The 19,121-nt window shown below is 38.7% G+C and overlaps 1 protein-coding gene across 4 annotated transcripts in view; it reads right to left on the reverse strand.

Moving 5' to 3' along the window:
- KIF13B (kinesin family member 13B) overlaps positions 1–19,121 on the reverse strand; it is a 200,073-nt gene that overhangs the window by 133,752 nt on the left and 47,200 nt on the right. The window contains exon 3 of one of the 4 annotated variants that reach the window (XR_014310663.1): positions 10,629–10,729. The exons of the other annotated variants lie outside the window; for them this stretch is intronic. The gene's annotated coding sequence lies outside the window, so the exon portion shown is untranslated. The remainder of the gene's footprint in view (positions 1–10,628; positions 10,730–19,121) is intronic. 4 annotated transcript variants of the gene reach the window in all.

Consider the following 19,121-nt stretch of genomic DNA (forward strand, 5'->3'; position numbering starts at 1 on the left):
AGTCCTTAATTATAAAAAACTAACTTGTATCTCTCAAGAAGAAAAAACATTATCTGAGCCCTGGATAATTTTTAAAGTCCTAACATTTCTGCCTTACACATTCTGCTTATCCTTGTATCGGTCTTGTAAATATATAATTTAAAGAGTCTTTACTTTTTATCATCTGACTTTGCTTCCAGGTAGTTTTCTCTGCTTTGATACTGCAGCAGCTCACTATATAGGCCCCTCTATAAAAAAACAAATTCTGGGGTCACCTGGGTGGGTCAGTGCGTTAAAGCCTCTGCCTTTGGCTCAGGTCAGGATTTCAGGGTCCTGGGATCGAGCCCCACATCGGGTTCTCTGCTCAGCGGGGAGCCTGCTTCCTCCTCCCCCTTTGCCTGCCTCTCTGCCTACTTGTGATCTCTGTCTGTCAAAAAAAATAAATAAATAAATAATCTTTTTTTAAAAATTCTGCTTTGGCTAAGAAAAAACGGTTTTATTAAAGGAACAGCTAATTTTTTGCCAGTGAATTATTACTTACTGACTTACTCACTTATTCTCTATTGATCTATCTTACCCAGGTAAGATAGCTTCCCCACCCCAAAACTGTGACTCATAACTCCTCAGAGTACAGAGACATAACTAAACCCAGTATACTCTGGAGATAGTTTTAAACTCAGAGAAAAGTTGCAAGAAAGGCACAAAGAACTCCCTTCACCCAAATTCACCAAGTGTGAACATTACCACAGCTACTATATCATTCCCCCCTCCACCTCTCCTCCTCCATACACAGATAGATAATACACACACACATATAATATATATATTAGTTCCTTCCTAATCATCTGAGAGTAAGCTGCAGACATGCCTCTTTATGTGAAACACTTCATTGTCTAATTCCTTAATACAATGATGTTCACTTTCATAACCATGGTACAATGTCAAAATCAAAAAACTTAGGAATAAAGGAAAGAACTTTAGAAACCAGAGACAAAAACAATAACTGGAGCTTCAGGAATAATTGTTCTCTCTCCAAGGACCAAATGTCAACTCAAATCTAAAACCTGAAAGGAAACTGACACAGAAGTATTTCCTTCTAATTGTCAATACAACTTTTGTCCCTCTGTCTCATAAAAAATTTTCTTCTAAAAAAAACTTAATACTAATTTGCATCAAATGATTTCAGGTAAGAACATGAAAACACCAAGGAAAGTCTACCAAAGAGTGACACTTGTCCGACAGATTCTTGGGTGACAGCTGATGTGGCTGACATATAAAAGAAAGTACTTTCTCTAGAATACGAGATACAGAAAAACTTCCTGACAAAAAGACCTGTGAGATAATGGTAGAGGTCACTGATGTATGCTATCATCTTTGTTCTTTCCTTTTTTGTTTCTCATGGCTTTGTTGTTGCTGTTGTTGCTGACTATATTCAATGCTATTACGTTAATTTCAAGTGGTCAACTAGTGACTGTACAAGTTTCTACACTATGCTATGCTCACCCCAAGTGTGGCTACCATTTGTCACCACACAATGCTGTTACAGTATCACTGACTATACCACTGTGCTGCCCCTTTCAACCCCATGACTTACTCATTTCGTAACAAGAAGCCTGTATCTCCTACACCCCTTCACCCATTTTGTCCATTCACGCCCCCTCTCCCGCTGGCAACCATCAATTTGTTCTCTATATTTATAGCTCTGATTCTTTTTGTTTATTTATTCATTTAATTTGGTTTTTTAAGATTCCACATATGAGTAAAATCATATGGTTATTTGTCTTTTTCAGTTTTAGAGATGAGAAACTTAAGGCTCAGAAAAGTTAAATGAACCTATCCAAGACACAATAATAAGCAGTAAGGAGATGTCAAACTAGGTCTTCTGATTCCCAAAGTCCACATTCTTCCCCTCTTTCACACTGATGGAAATAGCCTCGTCAAGTTTCTTCTAGACTTAATCTATGAGTCATACATTAACAACTGTTCTTGCTAACAGAAACCTTTCTCAATGTATTAATTTCCTTCATTCTAATTATTACCAATAAAAGGTTACCACCTAGTGTTTATGCCAGTGTAAGTTTACTTAAACTCCAGACTGTCTTTTCTGAGGGAAAAATAAGATAGTTAGTATGATATTTCAAGTTTAAATAAAATATTCTATGCAAAAATCAGCTCTTCCTAAGAGACAATCAACAAATACAAAATTCAATAATACAGGACACATCACAGAAGAATCCATGAGATTAACCTGAATTCAGAACCTAATAATAAAAACAGAAACAAACCAGTAGATTAATTACAGAGCTAAGTTTCCAGTTAGGGATTTTGGTGACTACATCAGTCAAGCTCAAATAACCTACAGAGCCACTGGAAACCCAAAGATGTAATTACAGCTCCACACAAAAATAAATAAGTAAATTAATTAATGAAACAAAACCTTTCAAGGTATAGTTGCAAGCCAATATGGTAATGGCTAACTTCTCCCCAAATCCCTTGTTTAGAAACTTAAGCTATCCAGCTTACAGCAGAGATTCAAGAAGCAAAGGAAACCAGTTCTGACCAATCAAAAAGAGCCATCACAAAGTAAAAACATGAAAGTCTTAGTTTCTATCAGCTAAGTTGAATTACTTTTTGTTGTTGTTGTTGCTTAACTTCATTTTAAAACCTTCAGACTCACAAAACATTCCAAAAAATAGTACAAAGAATTCCTGTGTATCCTTCACCCAGCTTCCCCAAATGTGGATGTCTTATATAACCACAGTCATTATGATCAAAACCAGGGATTAACTATCAACACAAACCTTATTAAACAATCTAGAGCGAACCTTAAACAAATGTTTTGCCTACTGTATCCCACTGATGTCCCTTTTCTGAACCGGGGATCACACCTTGCTTGCGGCTGTCTGTTTCCTCCCATCTGGGACAGTCTGTCTCTTATGACCCTAACACTTGACAAGTACTGGCCAATTATTCTGTAGAATGTCCTTCAATGTGGGTTTCTCTAATGCTTCTTCATTACTAAATTTGGGTTATGCGCTTTGGCTGGCACAACGCTACAGGTAATGTGTCCTTTTCAGTGCCTCACACCAGGAAGTACACGATGATGGCCATCCATCTCCTAACTGAGGATGGTAACTCTATGATCATTTGCTTATGGCTGCATCTACTAGGTTTCTCCATATAACAGCACTAGTTTTCTCTTTGTACATTTTTCTTATTGGGGGAGACTTTGGGACTATATAAATATCGTCTCTCATCATACTTTCACCCAAGAATTTGAGCATCATTGATGAATCTTGCCTTCAACAATTACTGTTTCCCAAATGGTGACTGTCTAGTTACTAGAGATGTTAACAGCCCAGGTAGATCTACATGGACAGATGTGCTTTTTAGGAAGAGGTAAACTTGGAAAACAAATGTTTGTGTGGAACAGTTATTTGAGTGGAACAGTTATTTATGGAAAAGCTACTCATCTCCTTCTTTTTACTGACCTGGTTTATCGGTATAGCTCACTTCTCATTTAAATAATACATTACATCATAAAATTAAGTCCAATTACACTAATAATTTTTTAAATATCACAATATGAAGAACAAATGACTATTTTATATAAATTGTGATCTTTGGAAACGTTTACTGATACTTTTGATAATAATATACACTACCACTGAAAGAATAGCTCAAAGAAATAGAAATAACGTAGCTGGATGCAGGAAGACTCAAGGAAGACATGATGTCATCTTCAGATTTGAGGAGGCTCACACATTTGACCATAATAAAAATAAAATCAATTTGGATCCAAAATAAACCACACAACATCCTGTATGTATAAAACATAGAGCAGTATCAGCAGAATTACAAGTTACAGATCAATTATGCTGTCCAACTACCAAAATTGAACATAATATACAAATATCAACACCTCTTTTAATTTTGATGATTTAAGTTTCTGAAACCTTCACAATTAGAAATATTTGGAATCTCTGTTTTAACAGGATCTCTCTCCAACTCTCTCCAACTCACTCCATAACGGATGTATACATCACAAAGAGCTTATTCTGATACAGCCGTACTACGTAATGATATTGTTGCTTTTTTCAGACTTAGCTGGCAGTGCCAGCAACCAAACAACAATCTGTGTGATGATCCTTATTTTTTTCTTGGTCACCCATCCCCTGATGTGCTTTCTGCACAAGGAATAAAGCTGGATATGACTAAAATTTTCAACACTGACTAGACTCACCAAAGAGTCAATCTTTGCTTATCTCGCCAGCTTTAATAAGTACAAATATCACTAAAAGGACTGTTTAGTGTTTCATCGGCATTTGGAGTACTCGCTTCAGTTTTGAAGAATAAATTTTAAAAGTATTACTGATAAAGTAGAATATCTAGGAGAACAGGATATATAGGAGGGTTTGAAAACATTACCACTGAAAGAATAGATGAAAGGACTAGAAATAATGTAGCCGGGTGCAGGGAAGACTCAAGGAAGACATGATGCCACCTTCAGATTTGAGGGGGCTCACACATTTGGGGGTAGGAGAAGCAGACTTGCTCTAGGTCAGCTTAGAGGCTGAATTTGGTAGGATCCACTGGAGAAAGCTAAAAGAAGAGAGATATCTCTCCAATACAATTAACACTGTGTTAAATGGCCAGCTCCCATGTGTGGAACTATATGACAAGAGAAAAGTAGCTGGTGAGGATGTTGTGGAAGGAAGGAGAATTTATACACTGGATCACTTGTAGAGCTCTCTTTATCTAGAATAAGAACACAAACACCAAGCATTCAATAAGTTCTACTTCTGGTTATTTCTAGCACTGATACTTGCAAATACCTGGTATATTAGAGGTAAACCAAGTTACTGGTCAAGCATTATCTCCCCATCACAGCTCTAGAGGATTCCTCCTCTCCAGCAAGCTAGTGGACATCCTACCCCTAATACTTCTGTATTCCACAGACCTACACTCATAATGCCACTCCCTCAGACATCTCTGTTTGTTCAAGCTCTACCTCATGAGAAAACCCAGATCAAACTCCAGCTCCCTTAAGAAACCTTCCACAAGAACCCCAGCCGAAAATGAGTTTTCCTCCCCTAATTCCTCCCATAGTCAAAACTATCCATAGTGTTCACATCCTGCCAATTATTTGGTCACATGATATAAACTTTTTAATACATGGGTCACCTCCTTAGCCGGACTATAAGCTCTAAAGACAGAGTATACTTCTCCTCATTTGTCAGTATCCAACACAAGGCTCTTTTTTACTCAGCAAGCTCTCCCTATGGCCTGGCCTCTGCTTCTGTCTTACCCGCAATCCAGTGCTGTCTGACTTTCGCCCACCCTGACCACCTCCGACTGGCCCCGGGTGCCCAATTTTCTAGTCTCAGGACTTTCATTCATGATTTTCTTTCTGCCTTGAAATCTTGAGGATAACTCCTATCCATACGTTGTTTCTCAGCTTAATTATTATTTCCTTACCTTCATCTCTCTTAAGCATCGAATCTAAATTAGGTTCCTTATGTTACACTCAATCGCATTTATTCCCTATAGAATAAAACCATTTTTCTACCACCATTTCCGCTCTCTAAAATCATCCCCCAAACAATAAAACAAACAAAGAACAAATACAAACCTCACCTTCAAATAAACTAGGAGATAACTATAATGAAACACATTACATGAAGACAGAAATGCATCCAGGGATTGCAAGGAAAGATCAGAAATGCGTGGTGTGGAGTATCCCAGAAGTTGAGGGGGGAGGGGGCCTTAAAAAAAAGAAGAACATTTGGGTCACTATCTCTGATATGCAGTCCTTGCTTTAAATCAAGAGAAAAAGACAGTTTGATAATCCTCTTCTACAAGAATCTTTCCCCCACACAAACTATAATTGGTTGAGAACAGAGGAACATCCAAAAAATATGGCCACTGAACCACAAAGGGCATATTTTGCAAACACAAAACTTTAGAAACATGAAAACTCCTGTTTATAAATTCCACAATTTCAATTACCAACACTGGGGTAGCGTAATTCAAAGAAGACACTCACTATTAACTCTGTCATTTGCAAATCACCTGCTTCTTCCCATCTGTCAAACACACAAACAGAGTAAATTTTAATCTACTGTCCACTTGAGCTCTAAGAATGTTTAAATCTGGTCAAAGATTTAAAACAATATTGGTGAACTTGGCAGGCGGGTTGAAATATATTTCATATCTATGTTAACAGAATAATACATATTCATTTTAATAATTACATGTTAAAATAACTCCAAGGTATGCAACAGATTAGGCTAGATTACTGAAAGACTAATTTTAGACTCCAAAAAAGAAATAATTACTTCTCTCAGTATTTGTGGGTATCTCTGATTTCTAATTTTATGAACCCGTATTTCTCCAGTTTTATTGTGTTGAATTTCTCCTTGATTGGACAGGATTTAACAGAAAAAAGTTTTTACTGAGCATGAAATTAACTCTCTTGTCTCCTTACTCTTTCTATCCAGATGCAAACCTCAGTCTCCAAACCAGGAGTCACACATTTAAGGTCCACAGGCCCAAATATAGCCCACAGCTATCTTTTCTTTAGTCCTCACAGTATTGACCAAAAGTCAAAAATCAGAAGATTCCACATCAAGAATTCTCTTAAAAATTGAGAGGATCTGGAAGCACGAAGCCTAAATTCCCACACATCACCACTGTCTTCCACGTGGATCTATCTGCCAGGCAGCTGCTGGAGTTTTAAATTCTTGCTATTAACGAAAAGTAGAATGGGGTTTTTGAGTAGTACTCAAAACAGAAGCTTACAAATTCATAAAAGTAAAGAGAATGTTTCTAAATCCAATCCCAAGAACCTACGTAGAGTGCCTTCACAACTCTATCAGGACTACACCACAGATTCTGCCCAGCCAATTAAATAAGACAATCCTGATATCTCCACACACAACCCTGGCTATCAAATCCTAAACTGGAATCCCAAACTCAAATATCATATGCAGTAATAATGTCATTATAGTTAGTAGTTATGAAATAGAATTAAAGCTAAAGCTGATCTTCACTATAAGCAGTAATAGGTCTAGAATTCACACTTGAAGTGGAAAGGCTGCAGGCTTTAAGGAATAAAAGAGCATATATCTGATGCCTGGTGCACGTACATTCATGCATGCTCAATTCTGATTCATGAAGCAATGTTAACTTGGGGTTTATGTCAGCGAGCAGGTTGAGAAAAACTGTAATTTCTAGCTCATTACTATAATTACTGTCCAAATCCAATGCTTAGCAAAGATCTCTTTAGCTTCCTTAAGTGGAAACTCAATTTACAAGCATTCCCCAACTAAATACTTCACTACTTACAAGGGTAAGAACTGCTTAGCTAACTAACTGTAGATTGCTATGTTTATGCTTCTCCCGAGACATGACTTTGATCTTTGAAACGTCTTTCAAACCCATCCCTTCTTCCCTTCCCACGTTCACTCTTTCCTTCAACAATATTTACTATCTATGATAAGCCAGGTTCTAATCTCAGTACCTTGCAAAACTGCACTGAACAAATCAGACAAAAATCCCAGCTCTCTAAGAGCTTAAATTCTACTACAACTGAATGAATGAGTGAATATGTAACATAATAGTGCTATGGGGAAAAAAAATTAAGCAGGAAAGACAAGGAGGGAGTGAAGCTGGGGTTGACTTTTTTTTTTTTTTTTAAGATTTTATTTATTTATGTGACAGAGAAAGAAGCAGGCTCCCCACTGAGCAAACAGCCCAGTGTGGGGCTGTGGAGCTCAATCCTAGGATCCTGAGATCATGACCAGAGCCACCCAGGTGCCCCTGGGGTTGACATTTTAAACAGGGTGGTCAGGAAAGGCTTCGTAGAGTGGCATTTGCACGGAGGCCTAGGGAAGGCAAAAAGCTTATGGAGAGGCAGCAGATACAGTGACAGCCTATTTCTTCATCTGCTCTAGGTCTACCCACCACAGAGCTTCCTACCGGTGCCCCCACTGCCTCCTCTCTCTTCTCTACAACTCTGCACTCAGCCACTACGTATCTAAACCACATGTTTCAGCAGGTCATAATTCTCCCTAAAACCCTTCATTGGCCCCCTAGCCCCTAGAGGATAAAATCCACTCCTCAAGCAAGAAAGGTTCTAATGCACATTTGTGCACACTCCATAAATGTTAGATATCATCATTATTGTGATTTCAGTCACGATGCAACGTTAACTTGGGGTTTAACCTCTTCCCACCTCCCAAGCCTCACTCTCCTACTTCTCCTCCGCCAGTGCCTTGCTTTACACATATGTGGACATGTCACGTCCTTCAGGCTTGGTTACTTCTGTACTTTTGGTGACCTGTGTACTTCCTCCTACTCTTTTCGGCCTGGTGATGGCCTTCTTGTCCAAAAAAAAAAAAAAAAACAAAAAAGGTACTGTCTCCATCCATTTTTAGGAACTTATAAGCTCCCTCGGTCTTCTTTCCCAAGAAAGTGTTGTAACTGTTATTTCCTCCCCTTGATTACAAGCTCCTTGAGAACACAGGGCATGTTTCATTCTTTTTTGTTTACCCAGTCCTAACAAATGGTAGGCACTCAATGATGCTTGATGGAATTTGCCATGAGATGATGAGCTTATCTAAATTGTTCAGTTGTTAAATTAACTCCTGATTTGCACTATCCGCAAGGTCTCTATAATTCTTCTAGTGTCCTGATCCTCATCCAAAAAATATTTTTTATGAGACACATACAGTTACATATCTTTTTAGCCAGATTAGAATACCATTTACCAACTATTCATAATATATTTGAATCAAAAGCAAAAAATGCTTCCAGAAACAGAAAAAAAAAGGACACCAGGCTTTTCTCTACAGAAGAGAAAATCTTCTCTCAGCTCAAATCAATCTCAGTTGATCTCAGCTCAGGTCATGATCTCAGGGTCATGAGTTCAAGCCCTGTGCTGGACTCCATTTTGGGTATGGAGCCCACTTAAAAAAAAAAAAAAAAAAAAAAAGAAGGAAAGAAATTAAATAAGGTACAAGTCCTTTCTGTCAAGAAGCTCTTCATGTTCATCATGAAAAAGATTCTAAGCCATTAATATCTCCCATTGTTATTCTCCCCCCCACCCCTGGTCAGGGAAATCAGATGTGTTTCAGAAAGTTTTTCCATAAAACAACACTGAAATGATAAAAAGTTCAACCTTTTTGCCAGAGAATGAGCTTATTCCTCAGTATCACAGAATGTTGACTTACCAAGCAAATCACCTCCTGTGATACTGCATAAAAATGGTGCTGTTTAAACACCTTTGCATATATATTTTTAACAGTGACTCCTACAATATAGGGAAACATGTAATAGTCCAAAATTCACATTAATAAAATACTGAATTAGTAACACCATGAGGAAATTCTTAAATATGCATGAAAATAAGTGAGATTTTTGGTCCATGGATGGGCCTCAGTGGGTCTGTGAACTCCCCAATTTTTTTTTCTGGGCAGAGGAGCTAGAACTTTCAGATTCTCTAAAGATTTAGTCTACAACTCAAAAAAAGGTTAAGAAAGAATGCTATAGAGACATTTTCCTAAGAGCTGTGGAGCTTCATGTCCTCACCCACGTTTGGCTTAAAAGACTGAATTGACAATGAATGGCCAGACCATATAGACACTGAAACCTGCAACTTCTGTGGCAACTGACCCAGAACAGTCAGGAATTGGTCAGTGACTGCCAGCTTTCCTATTTTTTGCCCCTGCTTGCAACTCAAGACCAATCAGAAAAAAAAGCCCAATATACTCCCAAACCAACCACAAATAACATCTGCTTCTAGTTAACCGGTCTCCAGCTTCCTCATGCCAACAACCTTCATCAGAGGTACACCTGAAATCCTCCTTTTTTTTCCTTTTCCTTTTTTTTTTTTTTTTTTAACTATAAAGCTTTTGTGCTCCCCTGCCTGCCTCTGAGTCTTTGCCAAACTCAACTGACAGTAGCAGACTCCCTTGCTATAGTAAACATTGAACAAATAGCCTCTATTTGTTCTCATTTGCATGCTCTTAGTTTAATATCCACAGGCTGATTAGCTAACATTTTGGATAAATAAGAAAGGCACTGAGGACCAAATATAAATGAAAGGCATCAAGACAATAAGAAAATAACACTATCTCACAAATTTATATTTCTGTTATAAGATACTCTGAAAAGAAACCAAAAAGAAATGACCAAAGGAGGAAAACCTGGTGAGAGTGGCATCACATGAGTTTCAAGAAGGAAGGAGCATAAGCAGTATCAATTACTACTGAGAGATCAAGCAAATTAAGGGGGGAGGGGTGCAGTGGGTGTAGAAAGCTCTTTTTGGCCTGTCTCCTGATTTTGATGGGGGCCCAGCCACACTTCATTTAATCTCTGTGGCTTACAGTGGACCAACCTGCCCAAGCCTCAGAAATTCAAGAAAAAAGCTCCTTCCACCTTGTGGTGCATCCCAGACCGGCATTAGTCAAATGTCACAAAAGCCAATGCAAGGGGAGGCTGACACAGTGGTCTCCAAAAGTCCAATTGAAAGAGCAATTCAAAGATCTGCTTTAATTACACTCCTAGAGCTCATTTCCCCTGTGATTTTGTGAGACAACTCCTCACTCAGGCTCTCCTCCACAGGCAGGATACAACTTGCAAGATACCTTACTGTTGCTTCTGTTCTCATAGCTCATCATCGGGATCCGACACAAGCTTTGGGCAGGTTCCTAGGTGGTGAGCCTCCTGTTCATTCCAGCTGCTAGGGCTGAAAAGAATCTAGGGTTAGCTCTTTAAGGATCACTAATCTGCCTTGAGAGCCACAAAGCGGTGCAACTGGTAAAGACTACAGTGGATCCAGGAATGAATGGGAAGTGTAATTAAACAAAGCATACTGTATTATCTGAAAGCCTGCTAGATCCTGAAAGTTCTCATCACAAGAAAAACATTTTGAACTATGTACGGTGATGGATGTTAACTAGACTTACTGTGATCATTTAGTAATACAAATATGAAATCATGTTGTACACATAAAACTAAAAGGTCAATTATATCTCAAAAAATAAGAGGGTCATGGGCTCAAGAGGATAGAATCTAAATATAAAAGTTCATAGGTACATTATTCATTGTACTTTTTTTTGATTGCCAAAAAAACCACGAATTCCAAGTACCTTTCCAGAGCACAAAGCCAGTCCTGTAAGCCATCAACCCTTCCACAGAAAGGACTGTGTGGCTAAAATTTTTCTGTAGGGAACAGCAGCACAGGAATTTGTTCTGCTCCTTTCCAGGTGAAGCCACACCCAAACCCACCCAATACCATTTCCAGCCTCACTGCCCAAAATAATGACCCCCCAAGGAACACCACATTCCCCCCAAATTTATAGTACTCCATTTTGTTTAGTTTGACAGAAACAAAATGTGTATGGCTGATAACATCTGTTGCAAAAAACTAATGAGAACCCAAAGGAAATATCTGATCTTAAGATTACTAAAATGAGTTCTGAGACATTTATCTACCATGGTGATTCAAAATAATGTGAGGCACCTTTTTCCTTGTCCTTTTCCTTTAACTTCTTACCAAATGTATTTGACCCCTCTTTTGAATGGGGAATATTAAAAAAAATAAGTTTCCAACAAGTCTTCATCAACATATGAGGTACAATTCAAGTACAAATGTTCCAGAATAACAGTATTAATTTTCATTTGCTCCAGCAACTTACCTACTACATGCAGCTGGAGGAAGAGCTGCACCATGTTAAACTAGTCTACTGATCATGACACACAGTTGTATGTCTGTGCACTTCACAAAGGCACCTGGCCCAGAGGTTCGGCAGGTATTCAAGCACAGCCCCTGCTACAAGGACCAAGTAGTAAAGGGTCATAGCAAAGCAAGAAGCTCAAAGACAAAGGCACCATTTGCTTTTCCCAAGGCTGGGACAGCTCAGGAGGGATGGCTATTTCTAATTGGACTGGCCAGAGGGGCCACCTTTTTCTTCATTTGCACAAAAGCACCATTTGTTATGAAAGCTCTGTAGAGGACTCTGACTTCCAATAATTGTCTGCCATAGGAGCTACAGGAAATGTCTCTCCTTGATATTCGACAAGGTAGCTAATGTAAATCTGAAACTCTAGCCATGACACAATAACTGGTTCTAGCTCTCCTACCACAAACAAGAAAACTACACAAAGGATATGATGCAAATGTTGTCAAAAAACAGGGACCAGGCAGTGAGGGATTATGATCTTGGGGAGAAGGCAAACGAGAGAGAGGGGCCCTACAACTGCCCAGGCATTCTACCTAGAGACATTCTATAAAGAAAGGGGGAACCAAGCCAGAACAGGATGGCCTGGGCTGAGGTGGTTAATACTGGGCATCTGAGGTAGCTGGACTTTGCTGGCCAGAGAGAAGGGAACAGCCCAGAAGAAGAACTCCAGGAAGGTGCAGTGGCCCCCTACTCTCTCTGACTGAATACTGAATTGTACACGCAAAGGGAAGACACCCACAGGACATAAAACTCTCTGGGAAAGAACTACTGTGGAGAAGTAGATGTACACTGAACAATTTGCAGAGCTCACACAGGGCTCGGAGGCATGAGTTACAACCAGCCACAGTGGACAGATGTCCTTGAACACTAAGGGACATTTGGTGGTAGAGCCCAAAAAGGCCACAATTCAGGTGTATGACTAAACGTACCCTAGAATAAAGGCTACTCTGGCCCCAACCTAACAAAGCTTAAAACCAGGCCACAATCCAGCTGACCCACAAGTAAATTACCCACACTTCGAGAACATTCCCATCACTCCAGAAAGTTCCCTCATGACTGACTGCAGTCAATCCCAGGATCTACTCCCAGGCCCAGGCAACCACTCATCTGCTTTCTGCCCTTCATCTTTTCTAGACATTCCATAGAAACAGAAGCCTACAATGTGTGGTCTTTTGCATCCGGTGTCCTTCGCTTAGCATGTTTTTGAGGTTCATACATGTTGTAGCATGTTACCAATTCTTAGTTCCTTATTACTGCTGAATAGTATTTAGTTTATCTGTTCACCAGTTGAGAAGAATTTGGATTGTTTCTGGCTTGATGATATTACGAATAGTGCTGCTGTGAACATTCAAAAACAAGTCTTGGGCACTTATTTTTATTTCTCTTGAAGAGATGTATTCTTGAAGAAATGTCAGGTCATAGGGTAGTGTACATCTACCTTTCCAGAGACAATCAACCTGTTTTCCAAAGTATATGCACTGCTTCCCATTCCCAGGTGCAGGTGAGAGCTACAGTTGCTCCCCATCTGCACCATCACTGAATATTGTCTGTCATGTATACAGCCATTCAAGTGGGTGTGGAGTGGCCTCTCACTGAGATTTTAATTTACATTTCATAATGACCAATGGGATTGAGTTTTTTAAGAGGTGTTTATGTTTCACTGCAGAGAATAGAACGATTCTCTGTAATCAAGTTTCTATGCTTACTTTTAGGACTATTAGGATTGACAAACTCCTGGTCAAATCCATGCTTTTTCTTTATTCTCATTCATAGTTATTCCTCTGTGCCATTTCTAACTATTATTTCATTCACTTCTTCTACCTCTTTAATCAACTTTTTAAAATTTTTATTTTGTTTTATTTCTTTTCAATTTCCAGAATTCATTGTTTATGCACCACACCCAGTGCTCCATGTAATACGTGCCCTCCATAATACCCTCCACCAGGCTCACCCATTCCCCGATCCCTTCCCCTCCATAACCCTCAGTTTGTTTCCTAGAGTCCACAGCCTCTCCTGGTTTGTCTCCCCCTCCAATTTCCTTCCCCCAACTCACTTCTCCTCTCCATCTCCCAATGTCCTCCATGTTATTCCTTATGCTCCACCAATAAGTAAAACCATATGATAGTTTACTTTCTCTGCTTGACTTATTTCTCTCGCATAATCTCTTCCAGACCCGTCCATGTTGATACAAAAGCTGGGTATTCAACCTTTCTGATGGAGGCATAATACTCCACTGTATATATGGACCATACCTTCTTTATCTTTAACCACTTCTGAGCCACTTCACAGTTCTTTCTATAGACATTAATTTTTATTTCCCTTGGATAGCTAAGAGTAAAACTGCTAGGTCCCATGTGCAGCATATATTTAACTTCACATTTAATACATTTTATGGTCTTTATGTGCAAAACCACACATTCGAAATTTAGACCAACCTTTTTTGGACCAAGCTCAACATGTATAAGTTAATTTTAGTATAATGTATTTAATTACTTATGTCCACACTAGATGACTCAACACATACACTCAAATGATTAGGCTAAAACAGTCTTTATTACTTTGTCTCCAGTTTCTATTTAGGCATCTATAATCAGATGGCACCATGCACTTAAGTCCTCAAGCAGCTTGCAAGACAGGGGGCAAAATAAAAACATTAGACATCGAAGACACTGTCTTCATGGCATGTTGCTGCAGGAAAAGTACTTTATCCCAGCAGCTAGATAGAAACCCTTCTTCAGTTTGGTTCTGCCTTTCGCTAGCTTTGTGATCCTAGTGGTCACTTAGCCTCACCAAGCCTCTCTGCTACTTCAGGAATCTGGTGGAACTACTACTACTCCAAACCTACACAACCTACTTCACACTACTGTACAGTGTGTCCTGTGTGTGGCAGAAAGAACATTGCTTGGAAACAAAGCAGACTTGGGTTCAAATCTAGGTTCAATAAAGGTCTGTGATCTTCCTGGATCCAAGCATTATTGTAAGTTTATTCCATGTATTATTTTCTTTAATCCTCACCACAACCCTGAAGGATAGATCCTTTTACTGCCCCCATTCTAGAAGTGAGGAAGCCAAGGCTCAGAAAGACTGAGTAACTTGCTCAAGGTCAACAATTAAATACTAGACTGGGAATTCTAACCAAGACAGAAGCAGTACTGAGTTGGAGGGACAAAATGAAAACCATACAGGTCTTGTGAGATCATTAACATCACATTTCTATACAGGACCAGGTTGCTAAAGCAAATTTTGTGTGGTGGCTCTTCCTTCTGTGTGTTAGTCTTTCACGGTTTTGTTTTGGTCCTCCTTCCTTCCAACATGAAGTCTGGCTTCCTGAATCGGGAAATAAACCCTGTGGAAACGGATTCCAGTCCCCAAATAGACTAAATGGTAGGTGGGAAACAGGGAAAGGGAGTTATAGGTACAAAAGATTTGTCAGGCCTATCTAACAAGAAGCAAAATACATCAATTTTTGTGCAACACAGCAGTGGGAGCTGGGAGTGGGGGCAATGAGGAAATGTCCTAGAAAAGAAAAAAAGCACCTACATCCTTTGTTTATTTCACATCCTAAGATACAACCAACAAACTCTTAAATAGTTTATAGCATTCTTCAACTGAGTTAAAATGTTTTGAAGAAAGGAGAAGCAATCTTTGAATGCATTAGTCTGAAAGACAAAGGCAAAACACTGGAAGCTTCTGAATCCAAATTTAGACTCTTAGAAATAAAAAAATAAATGAGGATATGAATTCTTAAATGTAAAGCTCAATTTGAATACAACATAGAGATAACCAGTACTACACAGAGGAGGCTTACTGGCAAATTAGTTTTGTGCGCTCACCTTCAAAACACGAGTGTGCCTACAAATAACCAGACAAAATACCCAAATATCAATCAGTATTCCTGTTTCCCAGCGGTGTTGAAAGGAGGCCTGTCTAAGAAACCTGCTTGTGTAAAACAGGTAAAATTATTCTTTAAGCATTCAACTAGTTCAAGTCTGTATTTTTCATATTTTTATTAACACTAGAAGTTACCTTTTGTTACTGTGTGGCAAATACCTGGCATATTTCAGTTCTAATATTCATACCAATCCTACATGATAGGTCTTGTGTTCTCTATTTTATAGGATAATAAGAACACCACAAAGATTAAATAATTTGTTCAGTGGCAAAATTGGGATTCAAAACTAAGTTTCTCGTTCTAAAACTATGCTCTTTCTACTTAAGCATTTGCCTCTCTCTATGGCACATGATGTGGGAGAACAAGTTAAAAACAACTTTCAGGAAACTTAGGGAAGGATGTTTGTTTAAAGTGACCTGATTTGAAGTTTATTAGTTTTTTGTTATTTGTTTTTCTCTTGCCTTCAAATGGAAGTGGGCCTCCTAGCAAATTGGACTACAAACTGGGGAAAGATATATGGTTAAGTATGTACAGTGGCACAAAACTCAAGCTATATGAGCTTTAGGTGCTTAGTTTAAATCTTCTTGGGGGCAGAAGACTGCCCTTTCTCCAGCTCTTACCCACCTATGCTAACTCCCCAAAGAAGATTTGGCTTTTAATGAATGAAGGGTGCTAGGGAGAGGATATTTAATTCCTCAAACCTCATGTTTCCATGTGGAAGAGTTTGAAATAACACTCTTGATGCCTCTAAACCCCTTCATTCTGTCCTCTGGGGGAAAGAAAGGGTGAGGTATCAAATCAGTGGTGTTCAAGAGAAGGAACAGCATTCACGAGATCTGTTCCTCCTCCACACAAGAGAAGCCTACAGGTGTCAAGTCTGCCTGTGCCTGGTAAAGTATGTAACTCAGGGGTAAGGAATCAGGAAACCCACTTGCCCAACAGTCCAAAAGCCATTTTCTCCATCAGCTCTATCAGTAACTAAAGTGACATGAGATGCAGAAAAAGAGTGTTAAAGAGATCAGGCTCTGGAATCAAATTGTCTGATTTTGAATCCCAGCTCCACTGCTTACTATATGACCTTGGGCAGATCACCTAAACTTTCCATGATCTAGTTTCCCTAATCTGTAAAATGTAGATAAATAAGAGAACCTATATCATAGGATTGCCATAAAGATTAGAAAAGTGCCTGGCACATAACAAGCACCACATGCAGTGTTTTTATTTTTGGTTTGTCTATTTCCTCTATCTTACTAATCCCCATGACTACCTCAGCTCAGAGTTGGGGTGGAGAAAAATCCCAGAGAGAAAGAATCTCTTTCAAAAGTAAGACAGAATGGGTGCCTGGTTGGCTCATCAGTACAGCATGCGACTCTTGATCTCAGGGTTGTAAGTTCATGGCCCACATTGGGCACGGAGCCTACTGAAAAAAAAAAAAAAGTTAAGAGGGGAGGAATGCCTTTTAGCTACAATGACAAAATGATGCAAATCTTATTTTACTCTCTGGTGAACTAATTTGGAGAAAACTCTAGAATAAGAGCTGGTCCAGAGGAGGCAAGGCACTAAAGCACCTAGTTTAAAATCTCCCCAGCCACATTCCACTGCCTGGAAATGAATTTGCAATAGCATAGCTTTTCTCCAGGGCAGAGAGCTGTCAGAGCACACCGCTCAAGATGGTTCATTATACTTTGCTGTATTAACAGGATCATTCACTATTAATAAATGCTAAAGTAAGGTGACTTTTCCTAATACAACCTTCTCCCTTCCCTCTCTTTTATGGGTATCAATGGACTCCCCGCTAAACTTCTTAAGTCTGTTTTTTTTTTTCCTTAAGTTTGTTTGTTTAATACAGAGAGCATACGCATGTAGAGGGAAGAGCAGAGGGTGAGGAAAAGAGAATCCCAAGCGAACTCTGTGAGAAGTGATCTCACAACCCCGAGATCACTACCTGAGCTAAAACCAAGAGTCTGACGCCTAACCGACTTTGCCACCTCGGCACCCCTTAAACCTGTTTCTTATCTGAAACACCCATTGTATCTTGGATATTATAAGCATAATTACATCATGCTTACTGCATGAGATAAAAGAATTACAGCAGTAAAGAATTAAAATACTATAAACTTCCCAGAATTCCTTGCATGTTTCCTTATAACACGATTACTTTATATCAACTGCTTATAGGTGCTTCTGCTTCCACACCAGTTCCTTCATCATGATATCTCAGCACCTAAATTTAGCTCAGTCCCTGCCAAATTGTAGGCATCAGTGAATGTTTATTGAAATGAGAGACTGAGAGTTAGGTTAACCATGACTACACCCTGTCTAAAAAAATAATAAACTTTCTTTATAAGGCTCTCCTGAAATCTTCAGCCACCACTTTTCCTATGTATATTCTTTGTTAACATCTTGTCCTTCCTGAACTGCTACACATTAAACTCCAAACTACCAGTTTCCTTAAGAAACTATGATCTAAAAATTAAAAAGGGACACAAAATGTTAATTATTCCTCACTGAATTCCAGATAAGGAATTATACAGGGCAGGTCTAGAGAGCAATCAAAGACAGAAAAAGCTCTAAGACAGAAATTTCCAAAGGGAGGAAATTAGAATAGTATAGCTAAGAATTTGGAAGGGAAAATTTAAGGTTATATGCAAGACATTAAATTTTTATAACTGCAAGAAAAATAAAAAACTATTCAAGTAATTCATGGTTCAAATACAAAGCAAACAAAAATGTGGCAAATCTAATACAATGGATAGAATTTAGGAAGAGAGAATTTATTTATACTTTATAATAAAACAATCTCCATCAAATAACCTATGGGTTGTGATACTGAACCCAGAGAAAGACAAGTAATCCTAACACACTATCTGGTCTAGCACTAAGAGATAAACAGACGGATGGGTGGACGGACTGATGGAAAGGTAGGCAGGCAAGCTGGCAGGTGGGTAGGTAGATGGATGGATACATACACGTATCATATAAAGTAATGCCAACTTACAAATAAAGTAGGTTGTAAAAAGGTATAGACATGAAGAGGGCAGGGTCCTTAGCTTGAAGAGACAGGGGTACCTGGGTGGTGCAGTGGGTTGAGACTCTTGGTTTTGGCTCAGGTCATGATTTCAGGGTCATACGATCGAGCCCTGTGTGGGGCTCCGTGCTCCCTGTGGAGTCTGCTTAAAAATCTCTCTCGCTCTCCCTCTGTCCTACCCCTCACCCCCTCACTCTCTAAAAAAATAAATAAATCTTTTAAATGAAGTAGTTAAGAGATAATGTTTAAAGATGATCTAATCAGAAATACAGGTTTCACCTGGCGATTCACAGACCTATACTCCTGGGGCTAATAATACATTATATGTTAATATAAAATAAAAAATTTAAAAATACAGGTTTCAATATGTTATGTAAACAGAAGAAATAAAAATTATATAAAACAGAAGAAATAAAAATAATATATTTTATAAATATTAAACTATAATTTTAATAATATTTAATATATTTATAAA

This window comes from Mustela nivalis (assembly GCF_964662115.1).
Source record: "Mustela nivalis genome assembly, chromosome: 4".
NCBI classification, from domain to species: Eukaryota; Metazoa; Chordata; class Mammalia; order Carnivora; family Mustelidae; genus Mustela; species Mustela nivalis.